Genomic DNA, 8,519 nt, shown 5'->3' with positions numbered 1-8,519 from the left:
TTATTGAGAATATTAATAAACCTAAACCCACTAGAATCTGTTGAACATGTCTTGTTTGTGTGTTTGTTCAAACCAAGTTAAACAGAACTCAACATACAGATGATATTTTATCAGGCAGGTTCCTGTCATTGATTGTTGTTGTACTTAAAGCAACCAGAAGATGGCAGTATATGTTTAACTGTCACAGGCTCAGACTGAGATGCATTTAGAGAAGATGAGCAGAATTAGTGTGTTATGGTGCTTTAAGTGTAAAAGGAAAGATTCATCAGTGGATTCATTATGTGTTAAAAAGCTGATTTGTAGAAGCTGCAGGTTTAATTATGAGCTCAGTGCCGATTCTAAAGAAACTACGCATTTCACTACCTTCCCATCTCCACACCTCTGAGCTAATTCATTTCTTTTTTATTTATTTTTTTATTTCTCATTTTCGTCTTTGTATTTTCTTGTTAATTTAGTCTGACTACCCGGTGGCTGAAGAGAACAAAGAGTTCCACGTCCATTCATTTCACCACGATAAGGACAGTTTTTACAAAAGGGCTCCTCTCGTGAGATTTAAGTGTGGTGACTCTTATCAGGGAAAAGGAGCCTCGTGATGTCATGTCATGCCAGGAGCTAATACCTCACCACTGACTCACCAGCACTGCCTTTTAAGCAAAATAACACAATCACAGCAGCGACCCTGCTGCTCTAATCCACTATTGTCTAAGACACTTAACCTCAGGATAATGAATACAGCTTAGTGTTCTCTCAGGAGACTGTTTTCAAGTAACTCAGCACAGCCTCATCTCATCCACGCTGCCAAACATCTACTTCTCATTTAAAACACGATGCTGGACTCCAGAACAACAACTGCAGGCTACAGGAAGGAAGATGAAAATGGAGAGTATCCACAAACTGGATTAAAACTGTTACAGGACTAAGGGAAGGGTCTTCATCAGGCAAATGGACACGACAGAGGACAAAGGGTTTTATTTTGGCACAAAACTGATAACATCCTGTTGACATTATACTCAGGACTTCATAGTCATAGTCAACAACACTTAGGTAGCATCGGCCAAACGTGTTATCAAAAAATCTAAATGGCTGCATAATCACAAAAATAACCTTGTAATTGAGAAATGAGGAAAACATGGTTGAAGAACATCCAATTTTTTGGTAATTTACAATGAAGCTTATTGTTTTCTGTCTGTGGATGAGTCAGCTCTAGTCATACTGTATCATTGTTTCACCACCAGATACTCAGTTGATCTTTAAAGTAATTTACAAAGCAAATATGTCAATTATTTGCTGCTTCCAGCTCCTAGAAGATGAGGATTTGTTCCTTTTTCTGTGTCATATCAGTGTAAAATGAACACATTTGAATAGATGTTAGAACAAAACAAGCAACCTGAAGATGGTACCTTGAACTCTGGGAAATGATAATGGGTACCTAACTAATTAAGTGATCGCAGGAATATTATTTGACAGCTCAGCTCAGCAAGTGTGACTGTTTGATTCTTTTCTTTGTCATACATGATAGTAAACTTGTTGGATGAAACAATGCGTTTGAAGGCGTCACCTCGGACTCGCTGATGTTGTGTTGGTAATTTTCTGACATTTATTAGACACTAAATCAAGACAGTAATCTGCAGATGAATCAGTAATGAAGACAGCTGCAGGCACACTGCACATGATATCCTTTTATGCAGGCTATGGAAAACTGAGTTGGCCAATAGGCAGGTTTGTCTGCTGCTGCTGGGCTCATTACACACACACACACACACACACACACACACCCAGACACACACACAGCGAGGAAGGAAAGCCGCCTCTGTTTTTTTCCACATAACTGTCAGTCAGCGAGTCCGGGGCAGAGGAAGTGGGACAGATGATGATCCCTCTGAGACCGAATGAAATAAAAGATTGAATAATGAAGACATCAGGTCCACGTGTTCACTCAGTAACACACAGTGGTTTGAAAGAATATGCTGATTAGAATAACATGAAGGCCTATTTCAATAGACAGGTAAACTTTTGTAATACTGTTTTTATTATTTTTGTGGATCCTTATCAACTACTCTTCCTGGGGTAGAGTAGTAGTAGTAGAGTTTTGTTCACCTCATTGGGCCGCAAAAGGGTAGGGCTTAACAGATATTTTGAAATGTCGGGTTTCTCAAGAATGCAGTCGTGAAGGTGTGCTTAGGTTTAAGATGGAAAAAAGAGTCTGCACACTAGACTGTGCTCCCATGAACATATATTTAATTTAATCACCACCAAGGTGATGTTTTGAGCTTCACACTCTTCATTAGACAAAATACAGTGCAGAGACACAGCTCCAAATACCTGCTGGGCCAGGTCAGCTGACAGATTGCCTGGTTCTAGTAGGTGCTCATAGATGATTTACATTTAGGCACAAAAACTAAATGGTTATGTTTAGGAAAAGATCATGTCTTGGTTTAAAGGATAACATCTGCGTTTTTCAACCTGTACCCTATTTCCCTGTGTAAATTAGTCAAAGAGACTGAAGTGAACAACAGCATTGGTCCAACATTGAGAGAACTGACAGCAGCCAGCAGGCACACAAAAGGCTGTAATGGGAGCACAGAGGGCAACTGAACATCGTCACTGTGGCTCAGATTGTTATAAGTGTCTGAAGTGTCTCTTTACCTTTCACTTAATGTGGTCTGTTTGTTATGGCCTTGTTAAGCAGATGTGCAGTTCTGAAATATCACGAGATGTCATGAGATGTCACTTGTTGCAGTCAGACAACAGTGGAATCGTGAGTGAGATTTGGAGAGAGTATAATAACCAGTTAATAACCAGCCAAGCTAAAATCAATGTTAATAAGCCAGTGTGTTCCCAACTACGGGTGCTGACCCTTAGAGAAGTAACATAGCTCAGGCCTTTGAATTGGATCGCCATCCATATATATTTGTGACAGAGTATATGGATGGAGTGTGGACGACCTATGTCTGGCAGCACAAACCACAATGTGCTGCTAAAAACATCCAGGTTCAGAGCCACAAACACTGATGGAAACGCTGCGAAGGGTTGCCAAAACACAACCAGCGTTGTTGTTATTAAGTGGTTTTAAACAGTGGTCTGTAGTTTGGCAGGCATCTTGCCTAGGTGACACGCCATCCACCACATTACATCAGTTTTGAAACATATTCGTATGAAAGCTGCGAAATGTGACGTTTTCATGGTAACTGGGCTGAACAATAGTGAATGAGGATAATAACAACAACATGAAGTACAACACTGTATCTTAAGTAGGATTTATACTTATGTGGCAGACCCTACACCTTAGCCTACACACTTGGCCTACACTGTTGTGAACATTTACTTGTGCGGTGGTGTGTCTGTGTCACTCTGCAGTCACACCTCCAAAACACTAGTTGGCGGCGGAGGTTTCTGTGAAGTGCTGTAAAGTTAAGTTGATTCAAAACACACATTAAACACACATTAAACATGGCTTAATAGCAACAATTTCAAACACAAGTACACAAATCAGCTTCACTACAACTCGCGGCATTCACAGACAAACACTTGTCTTTATCTGGACACATTTTCCCCACAAATACAACATGCTAACGTTACTAGCAATAGCCTATGGCATTTTACATTGTATAAATTAGCCTAGCAGCTAGCAGTGATTTCCTCTTCTTATATGAAACCAGGGGCAACAGCAACATTTAACAAAGGAAATGTTAGAAAACTTGCTCCAATACAACTCACAAGGTTCACAGACAAAACAACTCTCTTGTAGTAAACACGTTTTCCAAACAAAAATAACATGCTAACGTTATTAGCACAAGCCTATGGCATTTTACATTGTATAAATTAGCGAGCAGAGATTTCCTCCGCTTATATGAAGCCAGGATAAATCCCGAAGTATAATATGATATAATATTATGTAGCAAAACATCTTTTGTTTCTCTAAACTCTTTTTAAAAAACATTATACAACAGTTAGTTCCGGCCCTGCAATCTGATTGGTCGAGAGACAGTAAAACCGTGACGATATTGGAGTACAACATCACGGTTAGTTCACTGTCAATCAATCAATCAATCAATTTTATTTATACAGCCCAATATCACAAATCACAATTTGCCTCATAGGGCTTTACAGCATACGACATCCCTCTGTCCTTAGGACCCTCACAGCGGATAAGGAAAAACTCCCCCAAAAAAACCCTTTAAAGGGGAAAAAAAACCGGTAGAAACCTCAGGAAGACCAACTGAGGAGGGATCCCTCTTCCAGGACGGACAGACGTGCAATAGATGTTGTACAGAACAGATCAGCATAACAAATTAACAGTAATCCACATGACACAATGAGACAGAGAGAGAGAGAGAGAGAGAGATGCAGGTAATGACAGTAGCTTACAACAACATTATTGAAAGTAATAATATTATAGTTATAGTTCTGGCTACTGTGGTACAATATGTTGAAAGTATGTATTAATATTTGATAGTATACATGTGTGACAATAGTCGTGTATAATAACAGTAGAAGTATGACTAATGACTAATGATGGCAGCAGCAGCAGCAGGAGGCATCTGGCAGGACCACGGCAGCAGCACAACCATACACGTCACACTATCCAGGCACCGCTGCAATATGAGTTAATCTGAGAGACAGTGGAGCACAAAGGCTCCGGAGAAGAAGCCGAGTTAGTGACATCCAGAATGGCCGAGTTAGCTAGATGCAGTAATAGAATACGAGAGAGAGAGAGAGAGAGAGAGAGAGAGAGAGAAGGTGCCCGGTGTATTATAGGGGGGTCCTCCGGCAGACTAGGCCTAAGTCAGCCTAACTAGGGGCTGGTACAGGGCAAGCCTGAGCCAGCCCTAACTATAAGCTTTATCAAAGAGGAAAGTCTTAAGTCTAGTCTTAAATGTGAAGACGGTGTCTGCCTCCCGGACCGTAACAGGAAGATGATTCCACAGGAGAGGAGCCTGATAGCTGAAGGCTCTGGCTCCTGATCTACTTTTGGAGACTTTAGGGACCACGAGTAACCCTGCGTTCTCAGAGCGCAGTGTTCTGGTGGGATAATAAGGCACTATGAGCTCTCTAAGATATGATGGAGCCTGACCATTTAGAGCTTTATAAGTTAACAGTAGGATTTTAAATTCAATTCTGGATTTTACAGGGAGCCAGTGCAGAGAAGCTAAAACAGGAGAAATATGATCTCGTTTCTTAGTTCCTGTTAGTACACGTGCTGCTGCATTCTGAATTAGCTGGAGAGTTTTTAAGGACTTACTAGAGCTACCTGATAACAGAGAGTTACAGTAATCCAGCCTTGAGGTAACAAAAGCGTGGACCAATTTTTCTGCATCTTTTCGGGTCAGAAGAAGGCCTAATTTTCGCAATATTACGCAGATGAAAAAATGCAGTCCGTGAGGTTTGTTTTAAATGAGAATTAAAAGACAAATCTTGATCAAATATTACTCCGAGGTTTCTTACGGTAGTGCTAGAGGCCAGAGCAATGCCATCAAGAGAAACTATGTCATCAGATAAAGAGTCTCTGAGTTGTTTGGGGCCAAGAACAATAACTTCAGTGTGTATGTATCACTCCGCCTCACAGCTGATTACAATCAACAATCAAATCAAAACTGACGGTTAGTGTCAGTTAGGTCAGCAGTTGCGTTGTAGGCTAGTTAATTCATCCGCTGTCAAACAGCCAAAAATATGGATTTATTTCCTAAAATAAGTTGAACTACGAATGGTCATCAGAGGAAGATGAGTGAGAGGAGAAGCTGAATCCATCTGAGCACACATCCAGGTTTGTCAGTGTTTCATCAGCGGAGCTCAATGACTTGGAGAAAAGCAACATACTGTCAGATCAGAAGGCAGAGTCGGCTGTGCCTGTGAAGCAACAGTCCACCATGCAGTCACCACAGACTTATTTCACCGGCTGCACAATGAATGGAAATGTGCAGATAAATGTGTATAAAGAGTAAGTGCCTGGCGCACCATGTCTGCGTTACATAGCAACGGTGACAGCGGAGTCCTGAGGGAACTATTTTTGTTGGCGGAAGACAAATAAAATGCTTAAATTATCTATTTTGTCCTAATTTTTCAACATTTCTTAATCAGCCTTGCTTATTTAACTGTTGAACTGTTGTATAAAAGCAATATCACACTCGAGCTTGTGATGTTGTACTGTGATACTGTCACGGCTGTGATTGTCTTCGGCACTCGGCCTGCGGCCTCGTGCCTATGACCGAATCACTAATGGCAAACCGTACCATATTTTTATTCCTCTAAAAATAACATTACGTTGCCTTGCATTTGTTTTTGAAACAGGAAGTGAAAACAGCCTCTTGATGCATTCTCAGGATTAAAGTTATGGCCATTACTACTTTCCTTAAAGGATAACTTCGGTATTTTTCAACCTGGGCCCTATTTCCCCATGTGTATGTGTGCGTATGATTCATGGGTACCATTCGTTCTAAAATTGGTTCAGTATCAAGGGAGGTGGATGCAGCCCGGAGCCGCGAAACGAGCTAAAACGGTAACGGGGGGGAAATGCGTCCCGTATAAGTTTGCGCATTAAAAGTGCTTTTTTTCACCACTGACCGGTTCAGATCGCCAGTGCTATCTCTGTAGATAGCATATTGTAGCGGCCCTGGGGCAGTGGTGAGTGTGAATGAGTGGAGTCAGCTGTCAGTCAGTGTTGGAGCAGAGAGGGTGAGGGCTGCCCCGCTGGGTACTGTAAGTGAGTATGTGTGTATGAAGTGTGTGTGTTATGCTAGAAGAATCAGAATTTGGGACGGAGTCTTTTACGTGCTACCCCCTGGAGTGTTACTGGAGTTTTTGGAGTGCCCAAATAAACGGGCCTTTTTCCCGAACGCAAGAACACGATGTCGTGCAACACCCCGTGAGTTACAGCTTTCATAGGCTGCCTTTGTTGGACGGCGAGATGCTGAAGTTGTGGCTAGTTGTGCTATAAATGGATGCTAACACTCCTCTCCAGACACTGCGCCTTGCAGACCATTGGGTCTGCAGTGCTCACTTCTCCCAAGATGACTACTGCCAGCCGAAGAAGAGAAGACATCCAATCCCAAAACACCTCTTCCTCAAGATAACGGCTGCCCCACGAGTAGAGAGAGCTACAGACACAGTGGAGCAAAGCTCGTGACATCACACAGCCCAGAGGTAAGGGAAAGGCTAGTATGCTATTTACAGAGATAGCACTGGCGATCTGAACCGGTTAGTGGCGAAAAAAACACTTTTAATGCGCAAACTTATATGGGACGCATTTGCCCCTGTTACTGTTTTAGCTTGTTTCGCGGCTCCCGGCTGCATCCGCCTCCCTCAATACTGAACCACTTTTAGAACAAGTTGTACCTATGAATCATACGCACACATACACATGGGGAAATAGGGCCCAGGTTGAAAAATACCGACGTTGTCCTTTAATGTGCTGGATGCCAACCTGCATTTTACACCATAGAGCTCATGCATTTAAATGAGATGTATGTTTGCCAGGATGTTTTCTCTCTAACTATTTGTCTCCCTCTCAATGTGTGTTTTTTAGTCCTCTCTCCGCTCCACTGGTGCTCATCCAGCACAGTTGCTGGTGGGGGTGTCTCTGCGGCTGCACCCACTGCCTGCCGTGCTCCTCAGCATCCTGTTCACATTGTGTCATCAACATGTTCAGGCAGCACCACCACAATGGACCCCACCTCCTCCTGCAGACTGACCCGTCTCCCTGGTCCCCACCCTCTGCACAGACCCTCACTGGCTTTCCTGTTTTTAATCTCTCTCGGGGATTGTACATAAACAAACTGTGTGCACTCACTTGCTAACACATATCCGGCTGATAGATATGTATAATAACATAACTAGCAGGGTCTATCCCCAGTCTGGTGCAGATTACTTTAAAGCCTGAGGAGCTCTAATCAGAAATGAGCAGTATGAGTCACAGTGCCCCTGTGTGAGATGGAAAGACGATCAGCATAGTTCCATTAGCTGTTTAAATTGTTTCTGTGATAGGCTGAGAGGCGGCAAGTGGCTGCAGGTCAGTGGGTGTCCTCCGCCTCATTTCCTGCCCAGCGGCTTGTAGGCAGAGAAGAATGATACCCTGACTCGTTCAGAGCCACCTTCCTTTCTCTCTCCTCCCCTTCATGCCTCCCTCTCTCTCTCTCTCTCCTCTTGTGGGCTAATCCAGTGTGATAAGGGCAAGCTCTCCTCTCCATGTGGCCTCTTTGGCCCGCGGAGAGTAAAGACCTCTGAAATCACCCTGCTGCAGCTGCACTCTGCCAAATACCGTTGAGCATCAGCAATATGAATATGTGAAAACACACAGTTTCCACTCCAGCCCGCTGAGATGGAGGTGAGATAGAGAGGGAGAGAGGAGGATGGACATGAAAAGAAACACTTGGTGCCAAATGTGAACTGAGATAGAAAACAACTGGGTGTCAGTTACATGTTCCATAAAAAGCGAGCAGCAGCTTCCAAAAAAGCCAGTTTCCATTCCTACAAGAGTGCATACTCAAGTACTCTACCTTTGTAAACATGGTTATTATGCAGCT

The sequence above is a fragment of the Epinephelus fuscoguttatus genome, linkage group LG4 (genome assembly GCF_011397635.1).
Source record: "Epinephelus fuscoguttatus linkage group LG4, E.fuscoguttatus.final_Chr_v1".
Taxonomy (NCBI): domain Eukaryota; kingdom Metazoa; phylum Chordata; class Actinopteri; order Perciformes; family Serranidae; genus Epinephelus; species Epinephelus fuscoguttatus.
Note: the sequence above shows the minus strand (reverse complement) of the source record.